Here is a 24,750-nt window from a genome sequence, read left to right as displayed (position 1 = left end):
CGCTCCACTCTCTCCGTTTTCCCTCTGCGTATTCTTATCTTCACTCCCCTGTGCACCAGCGCTTAGGGTAGATTAAGCTACAGATATTAATTTCCCTGGGGACGAGGTTTCGTCCGTGAGATTCACTGCCTGTTCCTCTTGTAAGCGCTTTTACTTGGCTGCTAGTTTTCTTTCGCGCAAACCTTAGGGCAGTTTCTAGGTTTGTTGCTCTTGGAACAGTTTTACACGCACACATCTTTACTAATTTGCTTCTCTTTACAGCTCTTCCCTTTGGTTTCTGCGAAGTCCCTAATTATTACAAAACAGCTAGATTGGCTGAGGGATGGTACAGTGAAAATGTATGTAGAGAAGTCCGTGTTTAAAGACAAGTTTGTATTCTTTTGTCACCTCCTGTAACCCAGGACCCTCCAGGGCCCGTTCAACTAACCCCATCTCTTATCAACAGAGTGATTAAGAATTATCTTTCAGAAAATCTGCAAAGTCGTATAGCCACAGCACGCGCAAAAGAAGAAATCTTGAACTGAAGTGATCGGGGAACCAAGGATCCTCCTTCCCACGGACCAGGACAGGCCAGAACTTGAAAGTAAGACTGTTAGAAGCGAGGGGGTCCCTCATTCAGGAAGATCTGGTGTTAAAATTCCTTCCCCACCTCATTAAAAATGTTGAGAACCCTGTCATAAATGTTTAAAACCTTATCATAAAAGTTCGAAGCCCAAGAATCAAAACCTGTCCCACCAGCATTTGTGTGTGCCAGCCTGTTCTCCCTCACCTCTTAAATTGCACCCCAAATCCTGAATCGGGGAGATGGATTTGGGGGCACACACCTCTGTTCTCCCTGCAGATCAGTCTCACAGACTAAAGCTCATCTCGTTTCCCAAAGGCTAATGCCGTCATTAATTGGCTATTCATGTGCATTGGGCAAGAGAGCCCCAATTTTGTGCAATAACACTATCATCAAACAAAATTATGTTGAAATATGTTTACAGTTACCTGAGAGATTGCATTTCCAAGTATAAATGTTGCCTGAAACCCTGGAGACGGCAATGCAGTTACAATTTTATATTTATTGCTGCGTTCTCAAACCTTTCACACAAAACAGGCAGGTGATTATGAACTCCTTATGTAGAGGCACTGCGGACTAATGATGAGTCTGATGTAGACAAAGAATATGCATGGCCCATGCAGTTAGCTTTACTTTGTTTTGGTATTCATATTACACTCCAGGTTTCTAAGGAAGAGGATGCTTGAGCTGAGTTATTTAAAGAAGAATAAAGTTTCCAATTGAAGAGGTTGAAGAAAATTCCATGTAAAGGAAATAGAATGTTTAAAAGCAGGAAGACATAAGAAAATATTTCCAGGCTCAGGAGTCTGGGGAGTGTGTGGCAGAGTAATAGGAGATGAGCCTGGGTGAGCAGGGGCCTGATGGTGAAGGGCCTTGTATTTCATTCTAAGAAGCTAATGCTTGATCATGTAGCCAGTGAAGGGTTTTGATCAGGAGAGTAACATGATTAGATTTGTATGTCCATTAAACCACTCTGGCTTAAGTGGGAAGGTTGGACTGGAAGGAGTTCAAATTGGAGTCATGAAGTTAATGTAATAGTTCAGTCATAAAATAAAGACCTGAACCTAGCAGTATCAGTGGCAATAAATCAATTACAGAGATGTTATGGAGAAAGAATTGACAGGACTTAGTGACTAATTGGATGTTTTTGCCTTATTGTCTTGTTGACAGATCAGTAATGGCCTCTTTTATTAATGCCTATATCATCAGCAGTAAATATTTATTCAGCATCTATTCTGTGTTAGAGAGCAGCATTCTACACTAAAGAAACCCTACACTCCACCCATGATTTCTATCAGTATAGTGCCACTGAATCTTTCTATCCAGGTAAGGCATTGTCCAGTAATGCTCTAATTTTTTAAAAATGTAGGAACCTATGCAATATATATTTAGTGAGAGATTGTCAGATATAATGTGACAAAATAAAATCTTAAATTTTTATACTTTCAGAAACGTACATATTATTATCTTACTGGATTTTAATAACCGATTTGGGAGGTACTCCTCCTTCCTAGTAGATAAAGAAGACAAGGGCCACGTGGGGATAGAGTCAGAACTAGAATCATGGTATTCTGGCACCAGTCCAGTGTTCTTTACACTAAAGATGTTGCCTGCACTCAAACACAAGGTTTAATTGAAACTCTCTAGAGGCCATATAGAATCATAAGGTTTTAAATTAGGCAAGACCTCAGAATTCTAAAACTCCTGACCGTACAAATGATTTCTCAGGATTTTTGAGAAATTTCGTTAGAGAATCACCTACAGGCATTATTGGCATGGAACAACAGTTGTGAGGTCTTTAAATGGAGTCAGCATATTTTTACTAAAGTAGTGCTCATTGTAAGCCAACTCCTCTGATTGAGAAATGTGAATAACATTGGAATACCAAGTAGTTACTCTACGAGAAGCTAAAGTGGGTCAAACATGAGCCAAATAAGCCAAAGAAAATTTCCAGTGCACCCAGAAATAGAACATGAAGCATAGTGAGAGTTGTGCACTGCTAGAGAACTGCAACAACAGACAGGCCGACTTGGCCTGCAGCAACTTGACACATAAGTGTCTGAAATAAGTTAAAGAGACAGAGGATTGCACAATAAAAGCTACTATAAATAGCTGTTGCAGACACAAATCACATGACAGCACTTTATGCAATATTTATATGTGTATAGTATTTTGCAGTTTAAAAAATGCGTTTCTCATACCTTATTTAATCCTCACATCAACCCTGGAGAATAGGTATTATTTATTAATATTCCCATATTTATGAAGAAACAGGCTGAGACAAGTTGTGACGACAGATATCACAGAGCTTGTGGGATGAAGACCAACCCTCTGTGCTCTTTTCACATAATTATACATAAATACATAAACACAGTGTTCTTTTCACATAATTGTACCTGAAATGTGGAAGAAACACTTGAGTACTTCAAGAGGGCCACAGTGGTCTTTTCTGTTTCTAGAAAATGCCAGAACTTATTCTCAGCTTAATGCCTTTGCACTTGCTTTCCCCTCTACCTGGAACATCCTTCCTTCCTGGAGACTTTTTAACGACTCAGATATCACCTGCTTAGAGAAGCTTTTCAAGAGCATCTTACCTAAAGAAGCCATCCTCTGTCCCTGCTACTCTCTATCACATTGTCTTGTTGTATTTCCCTTAAAACCTTGCTACTCAAAGTATGGTCCATGGACCACCAGCATTGGCATCACCTGGGAGCTAATAAGAAATGCGGAATCTAAGGCCCCACTCAGGACCTATTGATTCAGAATTTGCATTTTAATAAGAATTCCAAAGGTTATTCATATGCACATTCAAATTTGAGAAACACTTTTAGAGCACCTATCACTTTCTGAAAGTAGCTTTATTTTTTGTGCATTTTTAACATTAGGAAGTAGTTCATCATAACTGAAAGTTATGAAGGAAAAGATAATGGACACCCATGTACCTGCAACCCAGCTTAGTCATATTTTAACATTTAACATTTAACATATTTTAACATTTAACTTATTTAACATATTTTAAGATTTTACTATATTTGCTTTAGTTCTTAAAAAGAATAGTTTAGTGAAGACCCCTGTGTTACCCTTCTCTAATCCTAGTCTCTTTGTCCTAGTAGGTTATTCCTATTTCATTCCTTTATGTTATTTTGGTGGAGTTTGAAAAGAAGAGGAGACAAATTGATTAATCCACTATGATTATTTGGATGTCCTACATATTTTATGAGGCTAGTATAAACTCAATACCAAACATGGACAAAGCTTGCACAAGAAAATTATATGTCAATCTTATGAACACAAATGAAAACTAGAAAAATAAAATAATGAACTCAATCCAGCATTGTATTAAAAAAATACATCAAGACCAACGAGGGTCTTTCCCAAAAATGCAAAGATGGCTGAATATATATTAACGTGTATTCTATAGCTGTTGGGAGTAGTTTATCTATATGTCCCTTACATCAAGGTTGTTAATTGTCCGTATAATAGACAAATTTTAAAGAATAGATATATAGAAAAAAACCTATAATTCAGAAAAGACATTTAATAAAACAACACTCATTCAATATTTTAAAACTCTCAGTTAACTAGGAATAGAAAGGATATTCTCTAAACTGATAAGGGTATCTCTCCTCCTACCATTAAAAAAATCTATTTCAAGCATTTTACTTACTGATGACACCTTAGTAGTGTTCTCCTTAAGGATGGGAATATGCAAGGATACCCACTTACCCAATTACTATTTGACATTGTATTGGATGGAAGTAGAGGTCAATGCAATAAGATAAATAGAAACAAAAGGTATAAGGATTGAAAGAGAGAAAATAGTAGTAATCTGTAGATTATATCATTTTCCAGATAAAAAAGATAATCTACAGATAGAAACTAATAAAAAAAACAATAATAGAGTTATACAAGGTTGCTAAGTAAAATGTCAACCCAAATAATCAGTATCCTTTAGAGGACATAAACATTTTTTAACTTGTCCAAATTTTCTACACCTTTCCTGCTTATTCGTGTGCTTTGTTCTATCAGTGTTAAAATGTCCCACTGTGAATGTGGGTTTGTCAGTTGCTTCTTGTAATTAAGTCAACTATTGTTTTATATATTAAGATGATATTATGAGGTGTATACAGGTTCATGATTGTTGTATCTTCTTGGTGGCTGCTAAAAGATTATTAAGTCATTTCCCTTTTTTAATATTAATAATTTTCATCATGAATTCTCTTTTGTCTGATACTAATATTGCCATATCATTACCTACCCCTTTATTGTTAGTATTTTGTGTGATTATGTTTTAGGTGTGTCTTTTTTAAGCAACATACACTTGGATTTTGGGGGGGGGTTCTCTTTTTATTTTTATTATTAATTTGTTTATTTTTCATTTTATTGAGGTCACATTGGTTTGTAACACTATGTGAATTTCAGGTAATCATTATATTTCATCTTCTGTATAGACTGCATCGTGTTCAACACCAAAAGTCTAGTTCTCATCTGTCACCATAGATATGTGGCTCCTTTATCCCTTTCACCCTTCCACCATGCCCTTCCGCTCTGGGAACCACCAATCTGTTCTCCATATCTATGTGTGTTTTTTCACCTTCCACATATGAGTGAAATCATATGGTGATTGTCTTTCTCTGTCTGACATATTTTGCTTAGCATAACACCATCAAGGTCCATCTATGTTGTCACAAATGACACAATTTCATCTTTTTATGGCCGAATACTGTTCCATTGTGTATATATACCACAACTTCTTTATCCATTCATCCGTTGATGGACAGTTAGGTTGCTTCCAAGTCTTGGCTATTCTGAATAATGCTGCAATGAACATAGGGGTGCATATATCTTTTTGAATTAGTGGTTTTGTGTTCTTTGGATAAATACCAAGAAGTAGAATAGCTGGATCATATGGTAGCTCTGTTTTTAATTTTTGGGAAATCTCCATACTGTTTTCCATAGTGGCTGCACCAGTTTGCATTCCCACCAGCAGTGTATGAGGGTCTCTTTTCTTCACATCCTCTCCAACACTTATTTCTTTTCTTTTTAATAACAGCCATCCTGATGGGTGTGAGGTGATATCTCATTGTAGTTTTGATTTGCATTTCCCTAATAATTAGTGATGTTGAACATCTTCACATGTGCCTGTTGGCCATCTGTATATCTTCTTTGGAAAAGTCCTCTGCCCATTTTTTGATCGGGTTGTCAGTTTTTTGTTGTTGAGTTGTATGAGTTCTTTATATTTTGGATATTAAGCCCTTATCAGATATATGATTTGCAAATATTTTCTTCCAGTTGGTGAGTTGTCTTTTCATTTTGTTCATGGTTTCCTTTGCCATGCAGAAACTTTTTAGTTTGATGTAGTCCCATTTATTTATTTTTTCCTTTGGTTCCCTTGCCTGAGGAGATATGATATTCAAAAAGATACTGCTAAGACCCATGTCAAAGACCGTACCACCTATGTTTTATTCAAGGACTTTTATAGTATCAGGTCTTACATTCAAGTTTTTAATCCATTTTGAGTTAATTTTTGAGTATGATGTAAGATAACGGTCTAATTTCATTCTTTTGCATGTGACTGTCCAGTTTTCCCAGCACAATTTATTTAAGAGACTTTCCTTTCTCCATTGTATGTTCTTGGCTTCTTCATCAAAAATTAGCTGTCCATAGATGTGTGGTTTTATTTCTGGCTCTCAATTCTGTTCTATTGATCTGTGTGTCCGTTTTTCTGCCAGTACCATGCTGTTTTGATTACGGTAGCTTTGAAGTATATTTTGAATTGTGATACCTCCAGCTTTGTTCTTTTTTCTCTAGATTGCTTTGGCCATTTGGGGTCTTTTGTGGTTCCATATAAATTTTAGGATTCTTTGTTCTATTTCTGTGAAAAATGCCATTGGGATTCTGATTTGGATTGTGTTGAATCTATAGATTGCTTTAGGTAATATGGACATTTTAACTATGTTACCTCTTCCCATCCACGAGCATGGAATATCTTTCCATGTCTTTATGTCTTCTTCAGTTTTTTTCAAAAGTGTCTTATAGTATTCATTGTACAGATCTTGCACCTCCTTGGTTAAATTTATTCCTAGATATTTTATTCTTTTTGTTGTTATTGTAAATGGGATTGTATTCTTGATTTCTCTTTCTGCTAGTTCATTGTTGCATATAGAAATGCAACTGATTTTTGTATGTTGATTTTGTAACCTGCAATTTTATTGTATTCGTTAATTATTTCTAATAGTTTTTTATATACTATTTAGGGGTTTTTATATATAGAATCATGTCATCTGCAAATAGTGACAGTTTTACTTCTTCATTTCCAATTTGTATCCCCTTTATTTCTATTTCTTGCCTAATTGCTGTGGCTAGACCTTCCAATATTATGTTAAATAAGAGTGGTGAGAGTGTGCATCCTTGTCTTGTTCCTGTTCTTAGAGGAATAGCTTTCAGTTTTTCACTATTGAGTAGGATGTTGGCTGTGCATTTGTCGTATTATGTCCTTTACTATGTTGAGGCACTTTCCTTCTAATACTCATTTTGTTGAGAGTTTTTTATCATAAATGAATATTGAATCTTGTCAAATGCTTTCTCTGCGTCTATTGAGACGATCATGTGATTTTTATTCTTCTGTTTTGTTAATGTAGTGTCTCACATTGATTGATTTGCAGATGTTGTACCATCCCTGCATCTGGGAATAAATCCCACTTGATCATTGTGTATGATCCTTTTAATGTATTTTTGTATTTGATTTGCTAATATTTTGTTGAGAATTATCAGGAATATTGGCCGGTAATTTTTCTTCTCTGTGATGTTCTTGTCCAGTTTTGGTATCAGGGTAATGTTGATCTCATAAAATGAGTTAAGAAGTATCCCATCCTCTCCAATCTTTTGGAAGAGGTTGAGAAGGATAGGTATTAAATCTTCTTTGAATGTGTGGTAGAATTCACCAGAGAAGCCATCTGGTCCTGGACTTTTGTTTTTGGTTTTTTTTTTTTTTTTAAGATTTTATTTTTCCTTTTTCTCCCAAAGACCCCCAGTACATAGTTATGTATTTTTAGTTGTGGGTCCTTCTAGTTGTGGCATGTAGGATGCCGCCTCAGCATGGCTTGATGAGTGGTGCCATGTCCACGCCCAGGATTCAAACCAGCGAAACCCCACGCCACTGAAGCAGAGTGTATGAACTTAACCACTCAGCCATGGAGCTGGCCCTGGGAGGTTTTTAATTAATGTTTCAATCTCTTTATTTGTGATTGGTCTGTTTATATTCTCTATTTCTTCTTGATTAAGTTTTGGGAGGCTGTATGATTCTAAGAATTTATTGATTTCTTCTAGATTATCCAATTTGCTGGCATATGGCTTTTCATAGTATTCTCGTATAATCCTTTGTATTTCTGTGGTATCCATTGTAATTTCTCCTCTTTCTTTTCTGATTTTAGTCATTTAAGCATGCTCTTTTTTCTTAGTGAGTTTAGCTAAAGGTTTGTCAATTTTGTTTATCTTTTCAAAGAACCAGCTTAGTTTTATTGATCCTTTCTATTGTCATTTTAGTCTCTATTTCATTTATTTCTGTTCTGATTTTTATTATTTTCTTCCTTCTACTGACTTTGGGCTTTGTGCTTTTTTCTAATTCTTTTAGGTGTATTGTTAGGTTGTTTATTTGAGATTTTTCTCATTTCTTAAGGTAAGCCTGTATTGCTATGTCCTTCTCTTTTAGTACCAGTTTTCCTGAATCCCATAAGTTTTGGTATGCTGTGCTTTCATTTTCGTTTGTCTCCAGGTATTTTCAATTCCTTCACTGATCTGATAATTGGTCTTGTTGTTTAGTCTCCACATATTTGTGACCATTTCAGCTTTCTTCTTGTAGTTGATTTCTAGTTTCATTTCATCATGGGGAGAAAAAATGCTTGATATGATTTACATCTTCTTAAATTTGTTGAGGCTTGTTTTGTTTCCCAACATATGATCTATCTTTGGGGATGTTCCATGTGCACTTGAGAAGAATGTGTATTCTATTGTTCTTGGATGGAATGTTCAATATGTATTAAGTTCATCTGGTCTAGTGTTTAATTTAAGGCCAATAGTTCCTTGTTGCCTTTCTGTCTGGATGATCTATCCATTGATGTAAGTGGTGTGCTAATGTCCTCTACTATTATTGTGTTGCTGTCAATTTCTTTGTTGAGGTCTGTTAACAGTCGCTTTATATACTTTGATTCTCCTACGTTAGGTGCATATATATTAATAAAGGTCATGTCTTCTTAGTAGAATGTCCCTTTTATCATTATATAATATCCAACTGTCTCATTATCTTTTTTGGCTTGAAGTCTATTTTGTCTGATATAAATATGGCAAACTCTGCTTTCTTTTGGTTGCCATTTGTTTAGAATATCATCCACCATCCCCTCACTCAGAGCCTATGCTCATCTTTAGAGCTGAGATGGGTCTCCTGGAGGCGGTATTGTTGGGGCTTCTTTTTTAATCCATCCAGCCACTCCGTGTCTTTTTATTGGCGAATTCAATCCATTTACATTTAGGATGATTATGGATATATGAGGGCTTAATACTGCCATTTTATCTTTTGTTTTCTGGTTGTTCTGTATTTCCATTGTTTCTTTTTCTTTGTATTTCTGTGTGCCATTTCATTTTGGTGGTTTTCTTTCATATGTTTCTCAATTTCCTCTTTGTTTCTATTTTGTGACTCTGCTCTGAATTTTCGTTTTGTGGTTACCATGAGCTTTGTATAAAATAGATGAGATAGTCCTTTTTCTGCTGATCGCCTCTTATCTTTATTTGCCTATGCAGGTTCCATCATTTTTCTCTTTCCCTGCTATGTTTTTGTTGTCGCAAATTATCCTTTTTTGTACTGTAAGTTTGTGACCAAATTGAAGTGGTTATAGTTATTTTTTATGCTTTCTTTCCATTTAGCCTTTATGTTATAATTAAGTGCTTGCTAACCTATTCTGATATGGAGTTGCAACTTTCTGATTCTGTCTGTTTATCACCTTGCTCAAAGCTTCATAAAACTTTGCCTTTTTGTTTCAGGTAGTTCTTGCCAAGCGGTTCTAGTGGTTATGAACTCCCTCAGCTTTTGTCTGTCTAGGAAAACCTTTATTTCTCCTTCATATCTGAGGGATAACTTTGCTGGATAGAATATTCTTGGGTGATAGTTTTTGTCTTTCAATATTTTGAATATATCATTCCACTCTCTCCTAGCCTGGAGAGTTTCTGCTCATTATAGCCTGATGGTAGTTCCTTTGTACGTTATTTTCTTCTCTGTGGCCACTGTTAATGTTCTTTCTTTGTCATTGACTTTTGACAGTTTTGTTATCATGCATTTTGAAGAAGGTCATTTTACATTGAGATAATTGAGTGTTCTATTAGCTTCATGGATTTGTATCTCTAGTTCCTTCCCCAGGTTTGGGAAGTTCTCAGCTATTATTTCTTTAAATAAGCTGTCTGATCCTTTCTCCCTGTCTTCTCCTTCTGGCATACCCATTATCCTTATGTTGCTTTCCATAATTGAGTCAGATATTTCTCATAGAACTTCTTCATTAAAAAAAATCTTAGTTCTCTCTCCTCTTCCACTTGAATCATTTCTAGATTTTTATCTTTGAGTTTGCTAATTCTCTCTTCATTTTCTTTCTTTGCTACCATATTACTATAGTTCTTTATGGTGCTTGTTGAGATGATCCTCTGCTGGCACATTTTTTGGTAGTAAACGCCTTTCTTATTTGGGTAAGGCTTTGGTTATTTTGATTCTGAGTTGCTTCTGGTTGTATTTGAGAGCCTGCACTTTCGAGCCTCCTCTGCCTCTGCCCAGGGCATGGTCAGTGCCCTCCTTGTGCTGCTTGTGCCTCCAAGGTTGCTAGTGCCTTGCTGCTTACAGTGTCACTGCAGTCTTAGGTGTTGCCTCCAAGGTCACCAGGCCACAAAAACTTGTGCTGCTTATGGAGTCACCTGGGATCTTGTGTTCCCCCGCTGGCTCTCCATGGGCTCAGGGCTGCTCCCCATGCACCACCTCCACTGCTGTTCTCTGGTTGTCTGGGGGTGCTGGCTGCCACGGGTATCACTGTCACTTCCAGGGGCCCAGGATCTTGTTTGCAGCCCCTGCTGCTGGTAGAGCTAGTGTTGGAGGTGCTGCCACTGGGGGCTGGGCCACAGGTTCTGTTTTGGCTCCTGAAGCCTCAGGTCACAGGTGCCAAATGCCGCTGCTGGAGGAGGGCACGGACTAAGTCACAAATGCCATTGCTGCTCTTGCAGACTTTGGTTACTAATGTGCCATGTGCTTTTTGCAACTGCAGGTCAGGGCACCACCACCCCTGCTGCTGTCATCCACATTTTGGATGTAGCTCTTGCTGCTGGAAAGACTGGGGTTGGAGGGAGTCAGCACTGCCTGCGGAGAGAGAGGGGGCTGGTTCATCCACTCCCCTGTGTTTCTGGAGCCTCAGGTCATGGACATCACCTGCCACCGCTGGGGGGTACAGGGGCTAAGCTGTGAGTGTCATTGCTGCTCCTGCAGCCTCTGGTCACTGGTGCACACTGGTGTGCTTTTTGAAACCTCAGGTCCGGGCAGCACCGTCACTTCTGGGAGCATCTCTTTTGATCGCTGCTGTTGTAGGGGGAGGAGAGGAGAGGGGGCTACTCCCCTAGTTCCACTGCCTTCTGGAGGTCCAGTCCACCCACCTCCAGATGTATAGATGCGTGAATCTCTCAGGTGTTCTGGTGTGCTGTGCAGGGGATCCTTTGTTGGTCAGTAGATGTCCCACTGGTTGTAACTTAGAGGGGAGAGACAAAGGGAACAACTCACTCCACCATCATGCTGATGTTACCCCTGGATTTTGTTTTTATAGCCAATTTCAGTCTTTTAATAGATACCTATGATTAATTTACATTTATGTATTAATTATAAACATATTTGGGCTTGTTTTTATCATATTATTTTGTACTTTATTTTTGCCATAGTTTTTTGTTTACTTCTTTTTCCCCCCTTTTCTGCCTTCGGATGAATTGATTGAGTTTTTCCCCCTACTGGTTTAAAAGTTATGCTTGTCATTTACTTCTTTCAGTGATTACACTTATGATTTTAAAGATCATATGTTACTGCACATTTTTCTAGCAGAGTCTAAACTTAACATTTCTAGCCTTCTCCCAAAAAAGACAAGAATCTTAGAACTCTCACCTTTCCCCTTCTGTCTTCCATGTCATAGTTTAGATTTTAATTCTATAAACCTCTTCAAATTAATTAGTATCATGATTTATTTTACAGTCAATGCCTATTTGGATTTTTCAACATAATTTACTGATTTCTTTGCTCAACAATGCCCAATTAACATCAAACTCCTTTCTTCTGGTTTCAATTTCAGTTTTGCTAGAAGGTATCCTTTGTTAGTTCTTTTACTGAAGTTCTGTATGTAGTAAACGTGAGTCTTTGGGTGCCTGAAAGTATTGTTATTTCATCCTCACTTTTGTATAATAGCTCAACCGATTATCCAGTTTTAAGTTGATAGATTACTTGATTGGATTTTCTTGGGTCTAAATTTTCTTATTATTACATAGTCTAGTTTTCTTTTTTGGTGGTAATATTCCTTGTATGTGTTGTAATTTTTTGTTATGATTTAGAGAGATCTTCCCTAAGAGTTCTGTGTCTTCCCTAAGAGTTCTGTGTATGCACTGATTTGTAGAGGTGTCACCATGGGACAGTTTTGTGTTTGCTTCTGCAATGTCTGTATAGAATTTACCAGTTTGGGACCAATTTTTACTCCATTTTTTTAGTTTTTGTTTTCCACACCATATATGTAGTATGCATATGGACCCCACACCCACACACAGTGCAGATCTTTCATGGACAGCCCACAGCTGAGAATGGATTTCCTGCTTACAAGCCCGCATTTGTAAGCCAAGGGTCAGCGCTTTAGTAGTACCCCTTATTGCAGGAAGCCCAATTTCAGCTCACTACCTACACACTGGGTCTATGGCTTCCCACACATTTCAGCAGGCATTAAAATCCCAGCCACATGGGGGTGGAGGAAGGGTTTGACTACAAAGGAGCATGGAAGAATTTGGGGGCATGATAGAACTCTTGCATATCTTGATTGAAAGTGGTTGTTACGTTACTATATGCATACGTTAAAACTTGCAGAACTGTACACCAAAAGAGTGATTTTACTTTATACCTTAATTTTAAAAAGAAAAGAAAAACTTCCAGACTTTGTCTTACATCTGTATTTGACTCCTCTGTGAGGCTTCAATTCTGTTTACTCTTCTGGCTTTGAGTTTCCTCTCCGTTTCTGACACCTAGAGAGTTTCTTTGTTTGCTTTCAAACTCAATTATGCATTCTTTAAAACTGGGGGTGGGGGAATTGTTGTAATTTTGATCCAACTTGTCTATGTGTTTGGAGTACGTAGGGGAGTGTTTTTCATATCTTGTCAGTGAACCCTGTTGATTCTATTGTATACCTCTTAAATCAGTATTTATACTTTAAAGAAATACAACCCAAAAATTAACACAAAAGATAAAATAAGGTAAATTGCATAAAGATGTTTATATCAGTGCTATTCATAATAGCAACTTTTGAAAACAATCCCAAATCTTCCAAAAGCAGTTAAATGAAAAGAAATTCTCCAACAATTACATGAAAAGCATATGGACTTGTGTTGGTATACAGAAGAGTATATATGAAATGATGTTGAGTAAAGCAGAACACAAAGATATATATATACATACACACATATGTGTACACAGACACATATATACACATGTATGTATGTATGTATATACACGTGCACACATATCCACATTTATTACTATTTTTTATTTATTACTATTAGGATTTCAAAAGAACACAGTATAAAATAAATAGTTGATGTTTTAAAGTTATGTTTATCATTTTTCCCCCTTTTTTGTGGGGAATATTTATTGAACATTTATTCTGTCCCTAGTACCACACTGGGCGCTTTAACTTGTAAAAGCCCATATAGAATATGTTCTATTATAACTCCTACTTTCAGAATGAGAGAAAGGAAGCTTAGGGGTTGCCTAAGGACACATAGCTTGGAAGTGGTAGAGCTGATATCCAAATCCAGAGGGTCTGACTCCAAAGCCCCTGCTCCTTATCACTATGCCATAGGGTGTTTTAATCATAGTTGTTTGTATAAAAAATCTTAAAAACCCATGCAAAATTTTAATTTTACCTAATAAAAGTTTAGACATTTTAGTCAATTTTATTGCTTTGTCTGCAGGAGAAAAATCTTTTGCAAATTTATAAATGACCTAGTTCATTTGCACGTTATACAAAATAATCATTTCTTAATCCTTCTCATGTATAATAATAACACCTATTAATTATTGAGTGCTTAATCTGTAATAAGGACTTGCTAGATGCTTTATATACATGATCTCATATAATCCTCTCAAATGTTGTATGAGGTAGGTAATATAATAATCACCTTTTTTTCTGCTGAGGAAAACTGAGACTTGAAGAGGTTAAGGAACTTGCCCAAGATTACTTACCTAGTAAGCAGAAGAGCCAGAACTCAAGCCTAAGACTGACCCCAAAGTCTGTGCTGTCAGCCTAAACTGTGCTGCCTCCTCATGTATTTGTCAACGTGGCCCATAGAGTTTAGGGAGAATGCCAAAGCTGTTTTCACTCCCTAATAGTGTGGGCAATCCCTTGTATTGTAAAGCACCAACGAAGCTTTTTCTTGGCAAACAATGATCTTGTGGGAATTTTCATGGGACTGTGGGACTCAATGCAGATGGCACAATAGGAATAATTCTCTTTCTGAGCTCTATGCATGCCGTTTGCCAGAAAGTAATCAAGTGGATCCATTAGAAATGTTGCTAAGTGTACTCTAATTTCAAGTTTCTTGGAGATCTAATTAGCTTGCTGTTTCATAGCTCCATGGTTTTACTCTGGTGTGAAGGAGCCAGTGAACTGTGAAAGCATGTTTTATTATGTGTGTGGCATGTAGGTCCATGATGAAGCTGTATGCAGCACGATGTTTTTAATCTGTCAGAGCTCACGTCAGTGTCCATCTTAAACTCTCCCATAAAAGAGAGTGGTGATTTCAAGAAGATGATCTAAAGGCCAGCAAAGTGGAATGAGAGAATAAGAATGAGAACAGAAAAATCAGGGAGGGTTATCTGTGAAATGATTTTAATGAGGCAGGTTACAAAGAAGTTGATAGACTTGAGTATGACATCAATCTTTAGGCTGAGCCTGATGAAGATTCATGGCAGACTATTGATGTAACATCTCAAAGATCACTCTGGCTATAAAAACCCATGATTCTGTGATTTCTTGCTAATCAGAATCATTGTTTTCTTTCTATTTGAGTGAGGCTTTCTGGCAAAATCAGATTTTTTTAAAAGATCTATTATTACCCAGACAACTGCAATAATTATGACACACTATTAATAATCATGGAGAAGGAAAGGAACACAGGTACATGGAGGTAGTACAGGATGGTGCAATGGAAAAAGGATCAGTAGGACATTATATTCGTTTTCTGTTGTTACATAACAAAGTAGCACAAACTTGGCAGCTTAAAACAACATACATGTATTATCTCACAATTTTTGTGGGAAAGGAATCTGGGTACAAATTGGCTTCATCCTCTCTCTGCTCAGGGTCTTACCAAGATAAAATCAAGGTGTCAGACAGGGCTACAATCTCATCTGAGACTTGAGATCCCTCTTTCCAGCTCACTGGTTGCTGGCAAAACTCATGTCCTTACAGTCGTAGGATTGAAATAGTTGTTTTCTTGCTGGATGTTGGCTGGGGACTGCTCCCAGCTTCCAGAAGCATCCTCATGTCCTTGCCACATGACCCCTTCACAGGCAATTAACTTAGTTGGTTGCTTCTTCAATGCCAGCAAGAAAACTTCTTTTACTTTTTTTTAATTGAGATATAATTGATATATGACATTGTATTTATTTTAGGCATACAACATAATGATTCGATATATGTATATATTGTGAAATGATTACACAATAAGTTTAGTTAACATCCATTACCACACATAATTACAAATTTTTTTCTTGTGATGAGAACTTTTAAGATCTACTCTCTTAGTAACTTTCAAATATACAACACAGTATTGTTAACTACACTCACCATGCTGTACATTACATTCCCAGAATTTATTTTTCTTATAACTGGAAGTTTGTACCCTTTGACCACTCTTTTACTTTGAATATTTCTTTCAGGAAAAGCCTGGACCCTCTTTTAAAGGGCTTGCCTGACTATGGGAGGCACACTCTGCATAATCTCCCTTTTGATTAACTTGAAGTCAACTGATTGGGAAACTTAATTACATCTGCAAATTCCTTCACCTTTGCTGCATAACATAAGCAAATCAGGAGAGTGATATCCCATCATATTCACAAATTCTGCCTACACTTTAATGGGAAGCGATTATACAGGGCATGTACATTGCGGGGCAGGAATCTTGGCGGCCATCTTAGAATTTTGCCTATGATAAGAAAACTGGGGTTCAAGTTCAACTTGTAAATGAAACTATGTGTTCACACAAAAACGTGTACATGAATGTTCATAGCATTATTCGTAATAGCCAAAAAGTGGAAACAACCTAAATGTCCATCAACTGGTGACTGAATAAACAAAATGTGGTATATCCAAACAATGAAATATTTGGCCATACAAAAGACCAAATGTAGATTAGTGGTTGCTTAAGACTGGGGGATTTAAGGATAAATTGTGGAGTGGCTGCTAATGGGTATGGGGTATTCTTTCTGGGTTGATAAAATCTTCTAAAATTGATTATCATGACAGTTGTACAGCTCTGTGAATAAACTAAAAGCCATCGAAGTGTGCAGCTTAAATAGGTGAATTGTATGGTATGTGAGTTATATCTCAATAAAGCTGTTAATAAAAGATGAAGTTGTACTGCTCGCTAACTTCTTCGAAATTCAGTAATTCAGACTCAGTTTCCTCATCCTTAAATGAATATAATACCTACTTCACAAGGTTGCTGTGAAGGTCAAATGAAATAATTATGGAGAATTGTTTTGTAAACTGCAAAATGCTATACAAATTTTTTAAATTATTATTTTGTAGTCTGTAACTTTGCAATCAAGGCAAGATCAACTTAATTATTTTGTCTCTCTTTATAATAGCACTCAGTATATTAATTCTGATAGCTAAGTATCAATTCTATATTTCCAAACCTATATCCTTCTTGCCCTAGTAGGTACATTTCCTTTTACTCTCAACAGAAGTGGGGAACAGTTGCTCAACTCTAGCTATCCTTTCATCTATGTAAAATCTTTTACTTAAAATTCCTCAATCTTCTCACCCACACCAATAAGCTAATTCAGTTCCAAAGCTAAACAAGCCAAGTTTCTATAATCTTTATTCATAAATCCTCATAAATTAAAATATCGCTACCCCTCATCTGATCCTTTTATATGTAGGAGATACACAAGGGCTGCAATGTTAAAAGTAAGATCTGCCTTGAGGTCTATCCACAACAAGCAATGTTTAAAGCAAAGGTCAAGGAAAGGATAAGAAATCCGGGACTGGAAGAGACATTTTATTTGATTCAAGAATCTTCAGAGCTTGTAATTCTCTAAGGCTTGGAGGAGCAGATGAAATCACAAAGGAAAAGATTGACAGGCATGTCAATGCCATGTTGAAATGCTTGCAATATAATAGTAAAGGGAAAGACTAAATTAAAAAAATAGATACAGTATTTTCACGTGGAGAAAAATTGAAAAGTGAAAACAGCTGATTGGTCAATTTTTTAAAGTTTAATCGTTTTCTAATATTGTTTTCTGTTTTTAAAACATACATATACAAAAACATAAATAACATATACATATACATAAAACATAAATATACAAAATGATGAAGTATCCACATATCGTGGAGTTTCATTCTATAGTGTGATTCTGGAGACAGATAATTAGTAAGATCAAGGTAAAAAAATCATCAACCTAGCACATAATCAATTAAAGACATCTTAAATTTAGGATTTAAACATGATATGCAAGACTTTCAATATTAAACTAGAACAGCCCTTGGCAAGATGGAATGGTTTGTCACCCTAGTTTAGCCTTACAATAATTTTGTCCAGAATGAACTTTTTATCATTTTTTTCTCTTTTGTACTCATGATGTATAATAATCAAAATTAATGTGATTTTTTAAACCTTTTATCTTTCAACTCCTTTCTCTATATTTTAGACATTTTCCCCCTACCTCTTCCCTATTTACCAATTACCAACCTATTGTGAAAAGAAATTGCATTTGAGAAGAATTACATTGCAATAACAGACAAAAATAGAAATGTCACAGTTTCCACTCAGTAGGAGTAGAGCTGGAGAGCTAGAATTTGGCAGGATGTCTAACACTTTCTAGAAAAGAGGAAGCCCTGACAGAGTATGACAGTCTGCTCCATGAGACTAACTCCATAATGGAGGTGGGTGCACAAGACTAGGATATCTTTTTTCCCCAGTTTTATTGAGAAATAATTGACATACATTACTGTATAAGTTTAAGGTGTATGGCATGATTGTTTAATTTACATATATTGTGAAGTGAACACCACAATAAGTTTAGTTAACATTCACCATCTCAAATAGATACAATAAAAAGAAAAGAAAAGAAATTCTCCCTGTGATGATAAATCTTAGGATCTACTCTCTTAACTTTCCTATATATCATGTAGCAGTGTTAACTATTGTCATAATTTTGTACATTCCATCCCTGGTACTTATTTACCTTATAACTAGAAGTTTATACCTTTTGACTACCTTCCTCCAATTCCTCCTCCTTTCACCCCCTGCCTCTGGTAACCACAAATATGATCTCTATTTTAATGAATTTGTCTTTTTTTTAAGATTCCACCTATAAGTCAGATCAAACAGTATTTGTCTTTCCCTGTCTGACTTATTTCACTCAGCATAATGCCTTCAAGCTCCATCCATGTTGTTGCAAATGGTAGGATTTCCTCGTTTTTTTGTGGCTGAATAATATTCCGTTAGATATACATACCACAACTTTTTATCCATTCATCCATTGATGGACATTTAGGTTGTTTCCATCTCTCGACTATTGTGAATAATGCTGCTATGAACATGGAGGTGCAGCTATCTTTTCGAGTTAGTATTTTCATTTCCTTTGAATATATTCCCAGAAGTGGAATTACTAGATCCTATGGTGGTTGTATTTTTAATTTTTTGAGGAACCTACATACTGTTTTCCATAGTGGCTGTACCAATTTACAATCCCAATGACAGTGCACAAGTGTTTCCTTTTCTTCACATCCATGCCAGCATATGTTATCTCTCACCTTTTTGATGATGGCCATTCTAGCAAATGTGAGGTGATATCTCATTGTGGTTTTGATTTGCATTTCCTTAATGACTAATGATTTTGACAACTTGTTACATGCCTGTTGGCCATTCACATATTTTCTTCAGAAAAATGTCTATTCAGGTCCTTTGCCCATTTTTAAATTGGATTGTTTGTTTTTGCTATTGAGTTGTATGAGTTATGTATATATTTTAGATATTAACCTATTATCAGATCTATGGTTTGCAAGTATTTTTTCCCATTCCATAGGTTGTCTTTTCACTTTGTTGATGGTTTCTTTTGCTGTGCAGATGCTTTTTAGTTTGATGTAATTCGACTTGTTTATTTTTTATTTTGTTGCTTGTGCTTTAGGCGGGATTTCCAAAAAATTGTTACTGAGACCCATGCTAAGGAGCTTTTTTCCTGTGTTGTCTTGTAGGAGTTTCATGGCTTCATGTCTTACATTTAAGTCTTTAATCCATTTCAAGTTAATTTTTGTGAGTAGTGTACAATAGGTGTCGTTTCATTCTTTTACATGAGAATATCCAATTTTGCCAGCACCATTTATTGAAGAGACTGTATTTTCTCCATTGAATATTCTTGGCTCCATTGTTAAATATTCCTTGACTATATGTGCTTGGGTTTATTTGGGGGCTCTTCATTCTGTTCCATTGGTCTATGTATCTGTTTTTATGCCAGTATCATACTGTTTTAATTACCATAGCTTTATAGTATAGCTTAAATTAGGAAGTGTGATTCCTCCTGCTTTGTTCTTTATTCTCAGGATTTCTTTGGCTATTCAGAGTCTTTTGTGGTTCCATACAAATTTTAAGAATGTTTTTTCTATTTCTATAAAAAAGTGCCATTGGAATTGATACTGAATCTCTTAATCTCAAGTTTATGTGTCTGATGCACAATAAGCCAATCACTGAGACACTAGTGATTGGAGATGGAGAAAGGTTTATTTGAATTGGCCAAAATGAGAAGACAGGAGAGTAGGTTCTTTCAAGTCTACCTTAAGAAAGAAGAAAGCAGGGGGTCTTTATAAAGCTAAGGGGCTTAGGAGGAGAAGTTTCAGAGAAACAAAGGGGAAATCTGTGTTTCTTTCACTCCAGATAAGCCCTTGGGGAATCAGACTTCTGCTGTCAACAACAGCTGGGGGCTGATTATCTGGTGGTCATAACTTCCTTAAAGACATTGTTTTTCTTCTGCAAAACAAGTTCATAAATCCTTGTGAAATTGAGTCACCCCTCATGTTAAACAAGAAAACAGAAAATTAACAAGATTAACTTCTTTTCATCTGTGTCTGTGCTGGGAACAAGGTCAGCAGGAATCATGTGCTTATTGAATGTTTACAGTAACCCTCAGGTACCTGCCTTCAGAACCTTGATAGGGATTGCATTGAATCTATAGATGGCTTTTCATAGTATTAACATTTTAACAATACTAATTGTTCCAATCCATAAACGGGGATACATTTCCATTTATTTGTGTTTTCCTTGATTTGTTTCATCTATTTCTTGTAGTTTTCAGAGTAAAGATCTTTCACCTCCTTGATTACATTTATTCCTAAGTATTTCATTGTTTTTGATGCTATTATAAATAGGATCAATTTCTTTATTTTTTTTCAGAAAATTTGTTGTTAGTGTATAGAAATGCTACCAATTTTTGTATGTTAATTTTGTATCCTGCAACTGACTGAATTTGTTAATTAGATCTAACAGTTGAGTCTTTAGGATTTTCTATATATAAAATTACATCATCTGAAAACAGAGACATTTTACTTCTTCTTTGCCAATTTGGAAGCCTTTTATTTCTTTTTCTTGCCTGATTGCTCTAGCTAGGACTTCCAGTACTATGTTGAATAGGAGTGGTGAGGGTGGGCACCCTTGACTTGTTCCTGATCTCAGAGGAAAAGCTTTCAATCTTTTACTGTTAAGTATGATGTTCGTTGTCGGCTTGTCATATATTGCCTTTACTATGTTGAGATATGTTCCCTTTCTGCCTAATTTGTTAAGTGTTTTTATTCATGAACAGATGATGAATTTTGTCAAATGCTTTTTCTGCCTCTATTGAGAGGATCATATGATTCTTTCTTTCATTCTATTAATGTGATGTATCACATTGATTGATTTGCATATGTTGAACCATCTTTGCATCCCGGGGATGGATCCCACTTAATCATGGGGAATGATCCTATTAATGTGCAGCTGAATTTGGTTTGTTAGTATTTTGCTGGGGATTTTTACATCTATATTCATCAGAGATATTGGCCTGCAGTTTTCTTTTCTAGTAGTGTCCTTCTCTGGCTTTGGTATCAGGATAATGCTGGCCTGGGAAAATGAGCTTGAAAGTGTTCCCTCCTCTTTGATTTTTTGGAAGAGTTTGAGGATTGGTGTTAATCCCTCCGTAAATGATTGGTAAAATTCACCAGTGGTCTTTGGCTTTTCTTCATTGGGAGATTTTTTATTACTGATTCAATCTCCTTACTAGTAATCAGTCTATTCAGATTTTCTATTTCTTCCTGATTCAGTCTTGCTAGGTTCTATGTTTCTAAGAATTTTTTCATTCTTCTAAGTTGTCCAGTTTCTTAGCATATAGTTGTTCAGAGTAGGCTCTTATGATTCTTTGAATTTCTGTAGTTTGTTGTTGTTAGTGCTGTTGAGTTGATTCTGATTCCTAGTGAACCCAAGTATAGCAGAGTGGAACTCTGCCTGGTCCTTTTGCGCCATCCTTTCATCTTCCAGCACAATATTAGACAATGCTCTGCCGGTATTCATAGAGTTTTCATAGCTGATTTTTTCAAAAGTGAGAGGCCAGGTCCTTCTTTCTAGTGTGTCTTAGACTGGAAGCTCCACTGAAACTTGTCCACCATGGGTGATCCTGCTGGTATATGAAATACTGGTGGCATAGCTTTCAGCATCATAGCAACATGTAGCCAACACAATATGACAACCAACAGATGAATGAATGGTGTAGTTCCCAGACTGGGAAATGAACCCAGGGCCATGTGGTGAGAGCACCAAATCTTAACCACTCGACCACCAAGGCTGGCTATTTCTGTGGTATCAGTTCTAATGTCTCCTTTTTTATTTATAATTTTGTTGATTTGGGTCCTCTTTCTTTTTTCCTTGGTTAGTCTAGCTAAGGGTTTGCCAATTTTGTTTCTCTTTTCAAAGAATCAACTTTTACTTTGGTTAATCTTTTCTATTGTTTTTCTGTTCTTCATTTATTTCTTCTGTAATCTTTATTATTTCCTTCCTTCTGCTAACGTTGGGCTCAGTTTGTTCTTCTTTTTCTAGTTACTTAAGGCATAGAGCTAGGTTGTTTATTTGGGAAGACTATGATATCTTGATGCCTAAGACCATTAAAATTCCTCTGCTTAGATTCTCTACTTACCAAATAGACTTCTTTCCAATCCTACTTTTTTCTATATTTATTGTGAAATACAGTAATTTAAATAAAAATGTACAAAAGTAAATGAACAGTTCTATGAATTCTTTCAAAAGTGAACATACTGAAGTAGCTACCACTCAGATGAAGAAATAGAACATTCCCAAATTCCTAGAATCCCCCAATCACAAACCTTCCCTTTCCCTCAAAACAAAACTAACGAAATCCTTACTTGAGTTAACCTTGCCTTGTTTTCAATTTTGTTTAATGGAATCATATAGTGATTTCCTGCATCTGGTATTTTTATTCTGCATTCTGCTTGTGAGATACATCCATGTTATTTCATGTGGCTGTATAATTTATTTTTTATTAGGGTGCAAGATTCTAGTGTATGAATATGCCACAATGTGTTTATATACTTTCTTGTTGATGAACATTTAGATTATTTCCAGTTTGTCATCATTATGAATAATGCTGCTATGAAGATTCTTATGTATGTCCTTTGCTGTACATTTGCTTGTATTTCTGTTGTGAATATACTGAGGAGCAGAATGGCTTGGTCATACATCCTCACCAATACCTGTTTTTCATTTTAGACATTCTGTTGATGTGCAGTGGTATCACTATACTTTTGATTTGTAGTTTTCTTTATGTGATTTTCTTTTAATTTGCACTTTCCCTATGACTAACGAAGTTGAGCACATTTTTATATTTATCAGCAATTGGGATATCCCGTTTTGTGAAATGCTTGTTCAAGCCTCCTGTTCATTTTTATGTTTTTTTAAAAAATTTGTAACCATGTTTATATAGTCTAAGTTTTTTTGGTTATATGTGTTACAAAGATCTCCCACACTGAATCTCCTAAAATTGTATGTACAGCTTTCAGTATACAACTTTAGTATTGCTCTTTAATTGACTCATGGGCCTAGACCATATATATCTATCATCTTTAGGCAAGTAAGTATCATATTCTACCCTTAATAGGGGTTAGAGTAATATTTTAATTAAATAATTGAAGAATATGGCAAATTTATTTCTGTATAGTTTTTAAATTCTATGTTCAACTTTGCATATACATTTAATTTTATAATTTCAAAGATAGTTTTCAAACATTGCTATGCAATATTTTATTTCCACAATCTTTGAAAGAGGAATTGTCTAAGCCTTCAGGTTCTGAGTCTGGAAAGATTGGGTCTTTATCTAAAAGAATAAGAAGAAACAACACATAAACCATAGCTGAAATAAAATGTTATTTCCATCAACAGCTACATAAAGCTAACAAATCAATAAAGGGTTCATCTATATAGTAACTATGATATTAAATTGAGAGAAGTTCTAAGGTAAGCAACCTACTGGTTGAACAAAACTAATAGTTTCCTAGTTTTAAGACTTTCAGTACTAAAACCAGGACATCCCTGGGCCAAGTGGGATGGCTGGTCACTCTAGTTTAGCCTTACAATTATTTTGTCCAGAATGAGCTTCTTATCTTTTTTTCCCTCTTTTGTACTCATGATATGAGTACAATAGTTAAATTATTAATAGTTAAAATTAATGTGATTTTTAGAAACTCTGTCTTTCAACTCCCTTCTCTATATTTTATACATTTTCTCCCTAATTCCTCCCTATTTACAAACACAGCAACAAAGTTTGCCTTATTATTCTTTGTTTATTTTTCCCCTTGAAATTCCATACCAGACTCTTTTATTTGTGTGTAACTTGGATGTTTAGTAATTATGCCACACATGCCTCTTGGAGGTTGGCTGATGATGTTGTTGAAGTGTGGTTCTCAAACTTTCTGATATTACAAGAGATACCACACACCTCAAAATAGGGAGAAAACGAGGTAAATCTAAAATACTTATTTTTTCGTTAATGCACGTTATATTTTCTTTAATTCACTCAACGTTTGTATAGCAAAGCACTGTGACATTATAAAAGCACTGTAATACGTGCAAAAATCAAATGCCACAATAATGGATCTCTGTACTTTAGTTTAAGGAGCTCATAAGGAGCTCTATGTACTCTAGCAAAGTACATAGAAATGTAAATAAATAACTAATGCAAAGCAGAATAAAAGGATTACCAAATAGAAGGATGAACAAAATAATATTGGTGAGAAAGGGAAAATTATAATTCTGACTGGGGAGAAAGGCCATGAACCGGAGAAAATGCCACATAATAAAAAGCATTTGAACTGAAGTTTGAAGGATAGAATTCCAATAGAAGGAAAAGTGTGGGGAGAGCATTCCACATTAATGAACCAACACAAATGAGAGAATATACTATGTATCACAATATTGTCAGAGGAATGTAGTGGCAGATGAGGCTATAGAAGTAGGACAGGTAAGATTATGGAGATCTAATAATAATATTAATAATAGCTAACATTTACTGAGCTCCTATGTTATACTAAGCACACAGCATGATCTCATCAGCCATCACATCAACTCTGTGGGACAGGTACTATTCTTAGTCCCATTTCATG

At 35.9% G+C, this 24,750-nt stretch overlaps 1 long non-coding RNA gene across 2 annotated transcripts in view; it reads left to right on the top strand.

Moving 5' to 3' along the window:
* Positions 1-24,750, top strand: part of LOC124245945 (uncharacterized) — a 60,025-nt gene that overhangs the window by 266 nt on the left and 35,009 nt on the right. The window contains exons 2-3 of one of the 2 annotated variants that reach the window (XR_006890362.1): positions 469-583; positions 1,733-1,828. This is a non-coding gene — a long non-coding RNA (uncharacterized LOC124245945). Of the gene's footprint in view, positions 1-468; positions 584-1,732; positions 1,829-24,750 lie in introns of those variants that run through there. The other variant, XR_006890361.1, reaches the window with a different exon arrangement.

This window comes from Equus quagga, chromosome 10, assembly GCF_021613505.1.
Source record: "Equus quagga isolate Etosha38 chromosome 10, UCLA_HA_Equagga_1.0, whole genome shotgun sequence".
Classification (NCBI taxonomy): domain Eukaryota; kingdom Metazoa; phylum Chordata; class Mammalia; order Perissodactyla; family Equidae; genus Equus; species Equus quagga.
The sequence above is the reverse complement of the archived record's forward strand: the minus strand, read 5'-3'. Positions and strand labels throughout refer to the sequence as shown.